The sequence below is a fragment of the Leopardus geoffroyi genome, chromosome A1, assembly GCF_018350155.1.
Source record: "Leopardus geoffroyi isolate Oge1 chromosome A1, O.geoffroyi_Oge1_pat1.0, whole genome shotgun sequence".
NCBI lineage: Eukaryota > Metazoa > Chordata > Mammalia > Carnivora > Felidae > Leopardus > Leopardus geoffroyi.
In genome coordinates this window covers 194,476,906-194,493,121 of record NC_059326.1, presented here as the reverse complement: position 1 = coordinate 194,493,121, position 16,216 = coordinate 194,476,906, and positions in this window count along the sequence as shown.

The window sequence follows — 16,216 nt, the reverse complement described above, 5'->3', positions numbered from 1 at the left end:
CAATGTTGATGTGTACATTAATAAACATTTCAGTTTTTAGCATCTCATTTAATGTTAAGTCAATGAACAGCAATATCTTGAAATGGATTTTTGTATTACATGGTTGGTGAATCTTTAAGTTTCTGAGGTTGAAGTTAGACAGTGAAGGGGGTTAGTTACTACATTTCAATTCCTAAGGCTTTCTCTGGTGGTACTTATTCGACATGAGTAATGGGCACTGGAGATTGAGCAGAGGACAAAACAAAGTGTTAGTCCTTGTGAAGCTTTAGTCTGGTAGGGGGAAACAGGTAATTGAAAATAATGTTTATTCTATCAGTAGTGATAAATGCTGTGAAATAAAAATCAAGTTAGCAAGAAAGAATGATAATAGGGATTGATTACTCTTTCAGAGGTGTTAATCTGGGAGGGAGTCTTACTGCATTGCTGTTTTATTAGAACCTGAATAAGGTGAGTGAGTGAGCCTTGATGTTACCTAGAAGAATGGTTTGGCAAATGAGAGAGGTGTAAAGGCCTTGAGGAGGGTGTTGGCCATGTTTGTGGAAGAGCAAAGAAGCCAGAATAAATGGAGAACACTGAGCAAGAAGGAGAAGGTTTAGGTAATGGGGTCAGATCAAATAGGTTTTTTAAAAAAACCGTGAGTGACTGGGAAGCCTCTGGGGGATCTGAGCAGAGGAGTGATGTGATCTGATACGATTTTGAACCATCTGTCTAGATATTGTGTGGAAAAGAGACTAGAGGGGGTAGGAGTGGAAAGATGAGACAAATTCATACCATTGTCATGGTCCAGTGAGAGATTATAGTGGCTTGGACTAAAGTGATAGATTTGGAGGTTAAAAAAAAAAAGTGGTCAGATTCTGGACACATTTCAAAAGTAGAGTTGATGGTGTTTTCTGGTGAGATGGCTGTAGGGTAAGAGAAAAAGTAAAGAGTAAAATTTTCAGGAATGCGAAAAGCATCAAGAATAGTAATAAAACATTAAGTTATTGAAAAATTTTCTTTTTTTTTATCTTCAACGTTATTTATTTATTTTTGGTACAGAGAGAGACAGAGCATGAACGGGGGAGGGGCAGAGAGAGAGGGAGACACAGAATCGGAAACAGGCTCCAGGCTCTGAGCCATCAGCCCAGAGCCTGAGGCGGGGCTCCAACTCACGGACCACGAGATCCTGACCTGGCTGAAGTCGGACGCTTAACCGACTGCGCCACTCAGGCGCCCCTTTCATACTTTTTCTATATGAAGCGCTTCTTCCATCAGGCACCCTATTGATATAACTTACTTTCCTAGGTGTCAAAGACTATGTAAAATTCATGACTTCTTATGCAAATGCACGTGCTTTTGGACAACTGATCACTTTTGTTTCAATGAGAAAATCATCGAGTAAAGAGCTCAAAATAAGCAGCGTATATAACTTGCTTTTGACCATTGTTCTCTACTTGGTCTTTGAGCTGTGATGATGTACAACCTGTGCCCACGAGGAGGGACGTTTCCAAAGAAGGTTGGATATCAAGTAAAATAATTCAACTCAAATTGAGTTATTTTTCTCTTTCTTGCAGACTTTTTATTCCCATAAGCCTAATCATCCACTCTTTCTTGGCACAATTCCTGGACATCAGTTAGGACTCTCTCCTCTTTCTCTTCATTTAAATACTATGTACTTTCACACTTTAGATAGTATTAACAAGCTTACTAATATGTTTCCATTAACCCTAAGTTGGTTGTATTACCCCTTTCACAGCCTAGAAAACTGAAGTTTAGAGACTTTAACTGAATTAATTGAGGTCACAAATCTCGAAAACGATGATGCTGAGATTTGAAGCTGGTACTGCCTGACTCCTAGTGCCAGCTCTTAAAAGCTTCACTCTTCTGCTTTTGCTATATCACATTAGCAATAATCACTTTCTTCCCACTTTACTGCTTCCATTAAGATGTTATCTTAAAGAAAAAAGTAATATTTGATGTTTCTGGAGTGGGAGACCTGCTTCCACTATTCAGCCTTCCCTGAATGCCTCAGCATTTCTGTAAGTCTTAGTTTCTGAAATATTGCTATTCAGATATTATCACTGGCCTACATAAAATATCACCTCCTTTGTGAAGGCTTCCATGATTATTCCATCAGAATTTCTCTATCCTTCCTTTTTCCTTCCATTCTGTCATAGGTCTTATCATAGTCTGCTTCTGATAGCACGAACACTGTAGTATTACAGTATTAGTAGCATTGTAGTTTCTTATGGGTGTCTCCTTTCCTATTAGATGTGAGCTTCTTGAGGCTGGAACCATCTTTTTCTATTCTTCAGAGCCCAGCATTGGTACTTAATATCTTTGAGCATAGGAATATGATCTGTTTCTTATATGTGCTTCCCAGTGCCTAGCAAATCTGAATACAAAATGGACATTAAATATATCTTGAATGAACAAAGGGAAAAAAGAGAGTTGCTATTTTTCACATTTCCTTCTTAAAAAAAAAATGGTCGGCTTCTCTGGCCTTTGCAGGCTCATGAATTTCCCTTCATACAGAGGTTTATTTTTTGTCAAATGAGTTTCTCTAGGATACACACAAGGCTTGCTGAGGTTCAGCTTTCTCTTTCATGCAGTAAAGGCCAAGTCAGCAGGGAAACTTGCTACCCACCCCCAGCCTACTCCAAACTTCATGCAATTTTTATTTGCCTTCTTCGGCCAGCCAACTCAGTCTTGAGCTTACATAAAAATTCAACCCTCTGGCATTTGATGAATAAAATAATTCCTTGGCTAGAATATACTTTTGGCAGAGGGAGGACTCAAAAGATATCCAGCTGTCCATGTGCTCAGATTTCCTCGGTGGGATACCATTCCATTTCAGTGCCCGTCAGTAATTAGCCCTATGCCATTTGCTTACCTAGTGGGTCTTTGCAATGAGAGGCAGTGAAGGAAGACAATGAGAATACCAGCCTTGCAATCAAGAGATTTGATCTTCTATTTATGTACTCCTATATATGAACTTTGCAACCTCTCAGAATAGTTCTATCTCTGCAAAATGGGTATAATAATTTCAATAATTAACTCCTAGATTGTTTCTAGAATCAAATAAGAGAGGACACAGAAAGTATTCTCTAACCGTAAGACAATTTTTTTTTAAACAAAAGAATCCTGACAAGATCTCTCTTTGCAAGATGATAAGTAAAAGAAGTGAAGGAGAAGGCCACAGGTAAGGATATGAAGGATATGATACCTAAAAAACACTTAGCACAATCCCCACCCAGTAAATGGCAGGTTTTCAGTGCAGCTGAAGTAGTTGCTGCTGTCACTGTTTTGATTATTGTTATCTAGTTTCTTGACTTGATCCCTACCATGCAGATGATCTTGTTATCCTTAACAATTAACACTTTTCTCTTTCTTCTTTTCCTCCTATTATTGTTATTGTCATCACCATCAACAACAATATTTTACAAATGAGTGAATTTATACTAATAGAGGTTAAAAATAACTTGCTTAAAGTAACATAGCTTTTAAGCAATGGAGCTGAGTTTGGAACTTAGTTTAACTCTAGAGCCCCTACATTTCTTGGCTATGAAATATTGGCTATTCTTGGCTATGAAATATGGCTACATGATGGCATGTAACACTGACAAAATAAAATATAATGGAGTTGTCTAGCTAAAATCATTATGGAATTTTATGTTAATAATCTTCCTTTTATCTGTGAGGTAGAGGAGATACATTTATTATCTTCATAAATAAGGAAACTAAGGTTTAGAGGCCTAAAATGACTTGACCAAGGAACTTGCTATTTGGTAGAATTCTAAAATTCATGGAGCACATCTTGTTTAAACCTGTCATTTCAAAGAGGAGATTTTTGCAGGGAGAAGGCACCGTTTATTCAGTGTTGGGTTGATCTAGTAATAGCATCCAGATTAAAAAATATTCTCTTTTAATTGCATCCATGAACAAATTGATCAGGTATGGGGACATTATTTATATTTGAATATCAGATGACATTAAATGATGGACACAATTTTAGAATGACTAGTGGAACTTGGAACCCACCTTAACTTCTTGATTGTATGCAGATGTAGTGGTAAGTCAGTTCCTAGAGGAAATCCAAGCTAGTATTTCCACCATAGGGAACTTCAGATGGAATTAAAGGAATATCTGTGAGGACTTACCAAGATCCTTATGAACATGTTGACTGAGAAGTAGACTGCAAGTGGACCCTTTTGAAAGGATACTTAAGAAAATATATTTGTGGCCTGTAGGAAGACTGATTCCCTTCTAAAACTAGAGACACTAGAGGGGGACAGATTCTCATTGACCTATTGGGTCTGACTTTCTTGGGAGTGACTGAGAATGCTAAGTCTTTGTGATCTGACAATGAGATGCCAACTTTGTATTTGTAACTATGGTTTCTGGGATTGTTTATCTCCCTATTGAAACAAATCAGTCATCAGCAGAACACTTATTTTTACTAAAATCCTAACAACAGTTCTTTTCTCATCTAAAATCTTAAGCCTTGCCTATGATAATTTTGAGATCTATGGGTTTTTTCTTCTTTCTTTTCTTTGCCTCTGCAATGACACCCTAATAATAATGATGATGCTTCTTAGAAAAAAAAAAGACAGCAATAATTACTCATAAAAACCCCTCAGTTTGTAGACAAAAAAAAATGCCAAGTTGGAGGTTTTCTTGAGATTTGGCAGAAATTATTTTTTATCATTGACTTATGTGCTTCATCAAAGAACTTGCTATATATCTTGGTGATCACTCAGAAGTCTAATGCTCATGAAATGTGGATGCAGCTTCTGGAAATGTCACTGCATCTCTTAGTGGAAGACAAAAACATACACTTGGTATTGTGAAAAACGCTGGACAAAGGATGCATAATACTTGTGGGAAGGACTTGTACACAGGCCTTTGTAGATGAATAAGTGGAGCTGTCCACGGTACTGGACAAAACCCAAAAATTTCTGTAAAGCCATCTGGAATATTTAAACCTTCACAATGGGGGCAATCAGACTTCCTGTAAGAGAACTGATTGCTAGTCTTGTTAACAGGGAGGAATTAGCGATCAATGTGTTTAATCACAGCCTGACAACAACTTCTAGTAAATAAGGACTTAAGAAAGGAAAAAACATTTTAGAAATGAATCAGTGTTCTATGGTGTTTGAAAAGTTTTGTGTCTTGTTTCCTCCTTAATCTCCCACTGCAGGCAGTAGGCAGTCTTTTTTTTTTTTTTTCTATACAACATCTGCCTTTTCTTCATAGTAAAATCCTATGGATAAAGTATAGTAAAATCTGTAAGACACAAAGATGTTTACTTCATAGAAATGTGGGAACCTATAATAGTGGAGGTGACTGTGATTAGTGCTTATATTTGAATAAGAATAGTCACTTATACATGGTTATTTTATTTCAATGAATAAAAGTCCATTTTTAGCAGTCCCTTCTTTGGGGCTGACTGAGAGAGATTTCAGGCACAGTTCTAAATTATGTTAAATACCAATAATGCATAATTTCTGATGCCAAATTATAAAATATAAGGTTTCCCAAGTGCCATATTACCTAATACATCTTTAGTATGGGTGGAATAAGCTAATACCTTTACTCAGAGGTAAAGAAAATATAATTGGAGGGGTGCCTGGGTGACTCAGTCAGTTAAGAATCTAATTCTTGATTTCAGCTCAGGTCATGATCTCATGGTGCTGAATCGTTGCTAACGTGCCCATATGTGAATCTGGATGCAAGTCCTTTCCTTGCACTCAAATGCAGCACCGCATCTTGCCACCCACTGAGTACAATATCATACCGTATTTTCCCATTACCTTGAAGACCTAAAATACTTGGGAATTCCAGAATGCGTAGGAATGTCACTGTATTTTCAGGGTTCATTATTGTCCATTCAATTGCATATTGCTCTACAGGGTGCAAATTTTACATGCAATTATTTTAGTTGAGGTCCAGAATCTTGAAGTGGATAATCTATTAATGTATCCCTTAACGTGCCAACATATGAACAGTGTGGTGATGGGTACATAGTGCAAGAAGGATCAAGTTGGGATTTAGAGTTTGCATCGTGGTTATTTTGCAGGAATTGTGGGCTGGCAGGAGGTGGGGAAGGAAACAGGTGGAACAGGAGAACATGAGCTGCAATTTCCTCATCCGTAAGAGGAGATTGGAAGAAAAACTGGCCTCCCTGGATTAAAAAAAAATTTTAATGTTTTTATTTATTTTTGAAGGAGAGAGAGAGCATAAGCTGGGGGAGGAGCAGAGAGAGAGTTTGAGCCCTGCATGGGCTCTGTGTTGGCAGTGCAGTCTCCTTCAGATTCTCTCTCTCTGCCCCTCCCCTGCACTCACTTGCTCTATTTAAATAAATAAATAAACAAAAAAACTTTAAAAAAATGTAATAGGGATATAAGCCAAAGAGATAAATTTTGATAGGAAAACAAAAATTGTACAAGTTGGCATTTGAGAGGATCTTTGACAAATAGACAATACTTAAATGAACAGTAATGAGTCATGGTGAAGCATCATTTTACCTATGTAGTAATCTTGTATTTTAACTATGAAAGAGATCATAGGGCCTTAACTTGACAGTGACTATGGTATGAAGTACTCAAGAATTAAACTGAGGAATTCAAACTGATGGCTTCAAAGTTTTACAGCTAGTACAGGTGTTTTATCTGGGCATTTTATTACATATGCCCTTATATAGATTTTTAAAGATAATCTAACTAGTGTTTTTGCTTGGTTGCAGGACAAGCTGGTTAGTACACATTTGTGTATATCCAGCAAGCATTATGATAACTTTATTAACCTGCAGGCATTTGAATTTGTGACCTCTGGCCTAAATAGCAATGATTCATTTGATTTATTTCTTTTGGAGACAGGGCTAATGTGGGCAGAATAGGGAATTGAATGTTTTGTGGGAAACTGTGAAGGAGCATTAAAATAAAGCATGGTTATAAAAAAAAATTATGAGACCCCTTTCCATAGAAGTTATTAGTTCCTCTTTTATAGATATAAAACTGAAGCCTAAGACTGTAATTATAGCACATAGTTCATGGCTGAACTTGGTACTCGGTCAATAGACTCCACCTGTTGGTTTTCTTATATCCTGATAGAAGTAGAGTTCAAAAACAAGTGATTTCTAAATTCGAATGTTTTCTAGAGTTAACATTGACCAGGTTGGCCTAGAGGGAAGTCTCAGATTCAGGGGCAGAGCTGATATTTTATGGTGATGGTGATATCTTGAACCAAGTGAATGATAGAAAAAGGGTTCTGAATCAGTGAAAGAAGATACAGATTAGGACAATAACAAGCTCACTGTTTTCTAATTGTTGAGTGAGGCATTAGTGATCTATTTCAATTATTTATTTGGGTGATATTTCATATTGAAATATGTTATACAGAAATATATATTGTTTATTATTTTGTAGTGAGAGAAAAAAGTATCCTTGCTACCTCCTTGTCAATTGTGCCTTGTCCTTTGACTAGCAATGTTTTCGTTGTTCATCCTTTTTGCAGCAGGGATTTATAATGCTTAAGAGCATTTGGGTATAGGGGAAAATGTTGACATTAGAGATGATTCATTGAGTGACTTGACACAAATTTATTGTGACTGTGGGTCAGTGTGCTGACATCAATTCTCACAAGCAGAATTGCTTTATCAAAATATAAATCAGTGAAGAAAAATTCCTTTTTTTTTCTCTTGAAGAAATCATTCTTGGACCTTCTGATATAGAGTGCTGAGTATTTCTGAAAATAATTATTCCTCTAGGAAAATCAGCCTTAGATATTGAAAAAAGCAAAATGCCAATGAAGAATATGTAGTTTTCTGTCTACAAATAAGATATTGTCCCCTTCATGAGATTGTAATGTTGAGAGTGGACTGAGACATGCCATTTGAGTTTAATGGCGCTTGAGTATATTTGTATAATATTTTATATTAGTGGTTCTCAAGCTTTAGCACACATCAGAATAATGGAGAGGGCTTGTTAAATGCACACTGCTGCTGGCCATCACCCTCAGCCTTTCTGATTCAGTAAGTCTGGGGTAGAGTGTGAGAATTTGTATTTATACAAAGTTCCCAGGTTTTGCTAATGTTGGTGACCCAAGGACCACACCTTGAGAAAATGAGTTACACTACACTTTAAAAATTCCTTTCTCATTATTTTCAGGTTCATTTGTCAGATAAACTTAACAAAATAGGAAAGACTAGCATATTTTTCTGGTATGTTATGTATGGTAAAAGGAGATGCTGAAGTTAATTTGCTAAAGATCATATGATAAATAAGTGATTAAGTAAATACTGGAATCAATCTTCTAACACTTACTGTTGGCTTTAATGATGTAAAATCTCCTTTAAATAAGACCCATATGATAAGGGCAAGGAATAGGATATGAGATGCTCTTTATTGCCAGGAAGATAGCATATAAATTAAGTATAAACACCTTTGTCTGGCATTCAAGGTTTTCATGATCTGTCCTCAATCTAGCTTAGCTGAATTAATTCTCTTGGTAATCTCCAAATTAACTCTATTCTAGGTTCCAAACAGTGAAACTTCCTCAAATGAGACAGGTTATTTTCTGTTTTTAAACAAAGAGATGTCCATTTTTTTCCTTCTATCTCTTCTTAGTAAAATTCTGTTTCTCAGTATGTAGTTAATGTACCACCTTTTCCATAGAACTTTCCATGTTCTTTCTAGATTTTCTCCAACCAGAAGTGAATACTCTTTTTTCTTCACATAATATTTGCTATATAAACATTCATAAATGAACATAAACAAATGAATAAAAGCCCAGCATTGAGGAGGAAAGAATGTGTAGGTTTTTGTTTTGGGGGGAGGGAATCAGGTGGGAAAAGCTAGTGGTTGTTTTTCATATTTGATATGCTTTTGCTTGTCTTTTATTTTCTTTTTGTGTTTCAGTATAATTTTTAAATTAATTTACAGTAAAGTTGAATTTTGTCTATATATAGTTCTATAAATCTATAGGTTCGTGTAGCCACTACCAAAATCAGGGTGTAAAACAGTTCTATTACCCTATGAAACTCCTTCATATTATTCCTTGTTATTCATACCTGTCTCACACTCCTAACCCTTAGCAACCATTGATCTGTTCTCTATCACTATAGTCTTCATAAGAATGATATACAATTGGCATAACATGGAATGTACGTTTTTTAGACTGGCCTCTTTGGCTCAGCATAATGTCTTTGAGATTCATCCAAATGGTTAAATCAGTCTGTCTGCCTATCTACCTACCTACCTACCTACCTATTATCTCTCTCTCTCTCTCTCCATCTATATCTAAATATCTAAATATATATCTATATATCTAAATATATATATCTACATATATAGATATAGATATATAGATATATAGATATATATTGAACAGTAGTAGTAGCCCTCTATTCAGTTACTGAAAGACATTTAGATTGTTTCCCTTCTGTGATTGTGAATAGATTTGCTATAAACATTTGTGTATAGGTTTTGATATGAATGTCAGTTTTCATTTCTTTAAGGTAAATATTCAGAACTTGTACTTCTGGGCATATGGTAAGTATATGGTTAACTTAATAAGAAACTGGAAAATTGTTTTACATTTCTGTGATGGATAACATGCATTTCATGTGAATATTTGCCATCTGTACATCTTCTTTGACGAAGTATCTGTTCAAATCTTTTGCCCATTTTTAGTTGGGTTTTTTGCTTTCTTACTGTTGAATTTAGAAGGGTCTCTATATATTCTGTATTCAAGCTCTTTGTTAGAAATATAATTTGCAACTATTTTCTCCCAATCTTTTCATTCTTTATATAGTGTCTGTCCAATGCAAACCATCAGTTTTTAATTTTGATGAAGTCTAAATTGTCTATGTTTTCTCTTATGGACCATGTTTTTAGAGTTGTGTAAGAATTCTAAGAAAGATTAGTGAATGTGTAAGGCTGGGGAGATGGAAAGGAATGCAAAGGGACTGTGAATAGGTACACAATTTATTTTTAGAGTGATGAATATGTTCCAAATTAGATTATGGTGATAATCTCACAACTCTGTGTATATACTAAAAGTCTTTGAATTTGTATCTTTTGGGTGAATTTTATATTAAGTAAATTATACATCATAAATTTGTATTTTATCATCTTGTGTATCTCAAAAACACTATTTAGAGTAATCACATTAATTTATAATTATTATACCAGTAATAAGCTATACTTGATTAGATTAATTAAAATAAATTGATTCATTACATTGATTGAAATAACACTATTTTAAAAATAACTGTTTGCCTAACCCAAGGTCATGAAGATTTTTGGTTTATGTTTTCTTCTGAAAAATACATAGTTTTATATTATATTTCTATATTTATTTATTTGTTTATTTTTATTTAAATTTCAGTTAAAATTTGTTCTAATTCGAATTTCTTTTGGTTTTTCTTTTGGTTCACATACAGTGCAATATTGGTTTCAGGAGTAGAATTCAGTGATTTATCGCTTACATATAAAACCCAGTGGTCATCATAACAAGTGCCCGCTTTAACACCCATCATCCATCTAGTCCATCTCCCACCCACCTCCCTCCATCAACCCTCAGTTTGTTCTTTATCTTTGAGTCTCTTGTGATTTGTTTCCCTCTATCCTTCCCTCCCCTTCCATATGTTCATCTGTTTTGTTTCTTTGTTTTAATACTTAAAAAACATTTATTTTTGGTAGAGAGGGAGACAGAGACAGAGAGTGAGTGAGGCGGGAACCGAGGGGGAGACACAGAGCCCAAAGCAGACTCCAGGCTCCGAGCTGTCAGCACAGAGCCCGACGTGGGGCTCAAACCCACGACCCACAAGATCATGACCTGCGCTGAAGTTGAATGCTTAACCAACTGAACCATGCAGGCACCCCTGGTTCTTAAATTCCACATGTGAGTGAAAGCATATGGTAATTGTTTCTCTCTGACTTGTTTCGCTTAGTATAATACATTCTACCTCCATCCACATCATTGCGAATGGCAGGATTTTGTTCTTTTTGATGGCTGAGCAATATTCCGTTGTATTTATATTATACTTAGATCTATAATTTATGTTGGATTAGTGTCTATATTAAGTGTGACATTCAAGTGAGGTAAGTTTTTTGTTGTTGTTATTAGATGGCTGTCGAGTTGTTCTGGCACCATTTGTTGAAAAGACTATCTTTCCTCTGTTGATTTGCCTGTGCACATTTTAGCCATATCTGTGCTGGTGTATTTCTGGACTCTGTCCTATTTGTTTACACTTTTGTCAATTCCACACTGTCTTGATTGCTATAACTTTATAGTAAGCTTAAAATTTAGTAGTGTTATTTCTCCAACTTTATTTTTCTAATTCAAATTTCTTTTGGTAACTCTTAATACATCTCCATATAAATGTTGGAATAAGCTAGTCTATATCTATAGAAAACCCTGGTGGGATTTTGTTGGAACTGTGTTAAATCTATAGATCAATTTGGGGAGAATTAGTATCTTTATAAGTTTTGCAATCCATGAACATCCTATGTCTCTCCATTTACTTAGGTTTCTAAATTTTATTTCACCAACATTTTGTTATGTTTGGTATACAGATACTGTACATGTTTTGTTAGATTTATACTGAGGTATTTCATTATTTTGGAACTCATACATTTAAAAAAAATCTATTCCCAATTGTCCAATGTTAATATGTAGAAAAACAATTGATTTTTGTGTGTTGCCTTGTATCTTGTGACCTAAAATCAATGATTAGTTCTAAGAAGTTTTTGTGGATTCTTGGGATTTTCTACAATCATCTTCCTTTCCAATCTATATGAATTTTATTTCTTATTCTAAGCTTATTTCACTGGCTAGGACTTCTATTATGAGGCTGAATAGAAGTGGTGAGAGTCAACATTCATGCCATATTCCCTTTTGTAGGGAAAAACCATTTTGCCTTTCCTATTAAATATGATAATAGCTATAGGTACACACACACACTATTAGGTTGAAGAAGTTCTCTTATATTCCTACTTTGCTTAGAGTGTTATCATGAATGAATGTTGATTTTTTTAATATGCTTTGTCTATGTCAATTTATATTTATCTTGTAGCTTTTATTCTTTAGACTGTTAATATGGTGGATTACATTGGTTGATTTTCAAATATTGAACCAACAGTGCATTCTTGTGATAAACCCTGCTTAATTGTGGTGTATCATTCTTTTTACATAGTGTTGAATTGGATTTGCTAACATTTGGTAAAGGGTTTTTATGTTTATGGTGGATATTGGTTTTTGGTTTTCTTAAACTGTAATTGACTGTTTTCAAAAATTATATTAATAAATTTATTAATGTAAAATAGGCAGAAAATATGATTTCCATAGTTTTGAATGGTGTATACCCTGAGTGTTGTAGAGTTCATGGCGGGAGGTAATCAATATCATTGCCTCATTTAGATATTAGGGTAATGCAGATCTTATATAATGAACAGAAAATGGCTCCCTTATCTTCAGCTTTCTGGAAATATTCTGTGGAATTAATATTACCTGTTCATGTAATTTTGGGCAGAATTCACCAAAGAAATCTTTTGGGCCTGGAAACTTATGTTTCTAAGGATTTTAAACTAGGAATTCAATTTCTTTAATGATTCTAGAGCTATTCAGTTTACCTGTTCCATCTTTATAGTAGTTTTTTATTTTTTTAAGGAATTGGCCAATTTTATTCAAGTTGTTAAATTGATATACATAGTAATATTTCCTTACCTCAATACCTGAAGATTCTGTACTGTAATCTCCACTTTCATTCTTGCTATCATAATATGCTATTAAATATATTAGCCGTAGGCATACACACACACACACACACACACACACACACACACACACACAACCTCTATTACATTAAGTTCCCTTATATTCCTACTTTGCTTACAATGTTATAATGAATGAATGTTGTTTTTTTAATAGGCTTTCTCTATCTCTCTTTCTGTTTTGTCAGAAGTTTGTCAGTTTTATAGATCTTTCCAAAGAAGTAGCTATTAGTGTCATTGGTTTTCTCTATTATGTTTATGTTTATATTCCATGGACTTCTCTTACCTTTGTCATTTCCCTCCTATGCTTATTCTTATTTTTGTAGTTCTTAAAGTGAACGTTTGGTTTAGTGATTTGGGACAAGTTTTCTTTTTAAAAAATGTTTATTTGAGAGAGAAAGACAGAGTGTGTGAGTGAGGGAGGGGCAGAGATAGCAAGCCAGAGAGAATCCCAAGCACGCTCTGCACTTTTAGTGTGGAACCCAACACGGGCTCAAACCCATGAACTACGACATCATGACCTGAGCCAAAATCAAGAGTTGGAAACTCAACCAACTAAGCCACCCAGGTACCCTGGGACCATTTTTTTTTTCTAATATAAGAATTTGACAGTGTACATTTAACTTACCACTGTTTTAGCTGAATTGCACAGACTTTGGAATATTGTATTTTCATTTTTGTTTGATTCATGATATTTTCTAATTTCCTTGGAGACTTTGTTTGATCCATGGATTATTTAAAAGTGTGTTGTTTAATTCTTAAGTGTTTAGAGATTTTATTACTGTCCTTCTGTAATTCAATTCTAGTTTACTTCCATTATAGTCATAGAAAATGCTTTATACAATTTCAATTCTTTAAAATTTGCTAAGGTTGTTTTGTAATCTGAGATCTGGTCCATCTTGGTGTACATTCTTATGTGTACTTGAAAAGAGTATATGTTCTATTTTTGGGTCAAGTGTTGTAAAAATGTCAATTAAATTCAATTGGTTGGTGATATAGCCTAGTTCTTCTATATCCTAACCACTTTATCATCTATTCGGTTACTCAGAGGGGAGTGTTGAAGTCACCAAGTATAATTGTGGATTTGTCTGTCTATCCTTTCAGTTCTGTTAACTTTTGCTTCATTTTTTAAGCTCTATTAAGTCTATATATAATTAGGATTGTTTAAATCTTTTTTTATTTTATTTATTTTATTTTTATTTATTTTATTTTATTTAAACTCCAGTTACTTAACATACATTGTAATATTAGTTTCAGTTGTACAATGTAGTGATTCACAAATTACACACTGATGGTAACCATCAATTTGTTCTCTATAGTTAAGAGTCAGTTTCTTGGTTTGCTGCTCTCTCTTTTTATCTCCCTTTGCTCCTTTGTTTTGTTTCTCAAATTCCACATTTGAGTGAAATCATATGCTCTTTGTCTTTCTTTGACTGACTTTTTCACTTAGCATAATACCCTCTAGTTCCATACATGTTGTTTCAAATGGCAAGATTTCATTCTTTTTGATCACTGAGTAATATCCCATTATATACACACACACACACACACACACACACACACACACACACACACACACATATATATATACACCACGTATTCTTTTTTTTTTTTTAATTTTTTTTTTCAACGTTTATTTATTTTTGGGACAGAGAGAGACAGAGCATGAACGGGGGAGGGGCAGAGAGAGAGGGAGACACAGAATCGGAAACAGGCTCCAGGCTCTGAGCCATCAGCCCAGAGCCCGACGCGGGGCTCGAACTCACGGACCGCGAGATCGTGACCTGGCTGAAGTCGGACGCTTAACCGACTGCGCCACCCAGGCGCCCCTACACCACGTATTCTTTATCGGTTTGTAGGTCAATAGACATCTGGGCTCTATGCATAATTTGACTATTGTCATTAGTGCTGCCATAAACATTGGGGTGCATGTGCCCCTTTGAATCAGCATTTTTGTATCCTTTGGATCATTACCTAGCAGTGTAATTTCTGGGTTGTAGGATAGTTCTATTTTTAACTTTTTGAGGAAACTCCATGCTGTTTTCCAGAGTGGCTACACCAGTTTGCATTCTAGCAGCAATGCAAAAGGGTTTCCCTTTCTCCACATCCTCGCCAACATCTGTTGTTTTTGAGTCATTCATTTTAGCAATTTTGTCAGATGTGAGGTTTTGATTTGTATTTCCCTGACGATGAGTGATGTTGGGTATCTTTTCACGTGTCTGTTAGCCATCTGGATGTCTTTGGAAAAGTGTCTATTCATGTCTTCTGCCCATTTATTCACTGCATTATTATTATTTTTCAGGTGTTGAGTTTGTAAGTTCTTTATACATTCTGGATACTAACTTTTATCTGATAAGTCATTTGCAAATATCTTCTGCCATTCCATCAGTCGCCTTTTAGTTTTGTTGATTGTTTCCTTCACTGTGTAGAAACTCTATATCTTGATGAGGTCCCAATAGTTCATTGTTACTTTTATGTCCCTTGCCTAGGAAGACATGTCTAGTAAGAAGTTGCTGTGACCCAGGTCAAAGAGGTTGCTACTTGTTTTCTCCTGTAAGATTTTGATGGTTTCCTATCTCACATTTAGGTCTTGCATCCATTTTGAATTTATTTTTGTGTGTGGTGTGAAAAAGTGGTCTAGTTTCATCTCTGCATGTCGCTGTCCAGTTCTCCCAGTACCATTTCTTTTCATCCTTTTGATTTTTAAACTGCTTACATCATTACATTTGAAATAAGTTTCTCAAATCAGTTGAATTTCTATACACCAATAATGAAGTAACAGGAAAAGAAATCAAGAAATCAATCCCATTTACAGTTGCACCAAAAACCATAAAATGCCTAGGAATAAACCTAACCAAAGATGTAAAAGATCTGTATGCTGAACACCATAGAAAACTTATGAAAGAAACTGAAGTTTTCCATGCTCATGAGTTGGAAGAACAAGTATTGTTAAAATATTGATACTACCCAAAGCAATCTACACATTCAATGCAATCCCAATCAAAATTGCGCTGTCATTCTTCTCAGGGCTAGAACAAACAATCTTAAAATTTGTATGGAACCACAAAAGACCCTGAATAGCCAAAGTAATGTTGAAAAAGAAAACCAAAGTGGAAGGCATCATAATCCCAGACTTTACCTGAACTACAAAGCTTCAGTCACCAAGACAGTATGGTATTGGCGCAAAAACAGACATATAGACCAATGGAATAGAATACAGACCCCAGAATTGGACCCACAAATGTATGGCCAACTAATCTTTGACAAAGCAGGAAAGAGTATCCAATGGAAAAAAGTCTCTTTAGCAAATGGTACCGGGAAAACTGGACAGTAACATGCAGAAGGATGAAACTAGACCACTTTCTTACACCATTCACAAAAACAAACTCAAAATGGATAAAGGACCTGAATGTGAGACAGGAAACCATCAAAACCCTAGAGGAGAAAGCAGGAAAAAAACC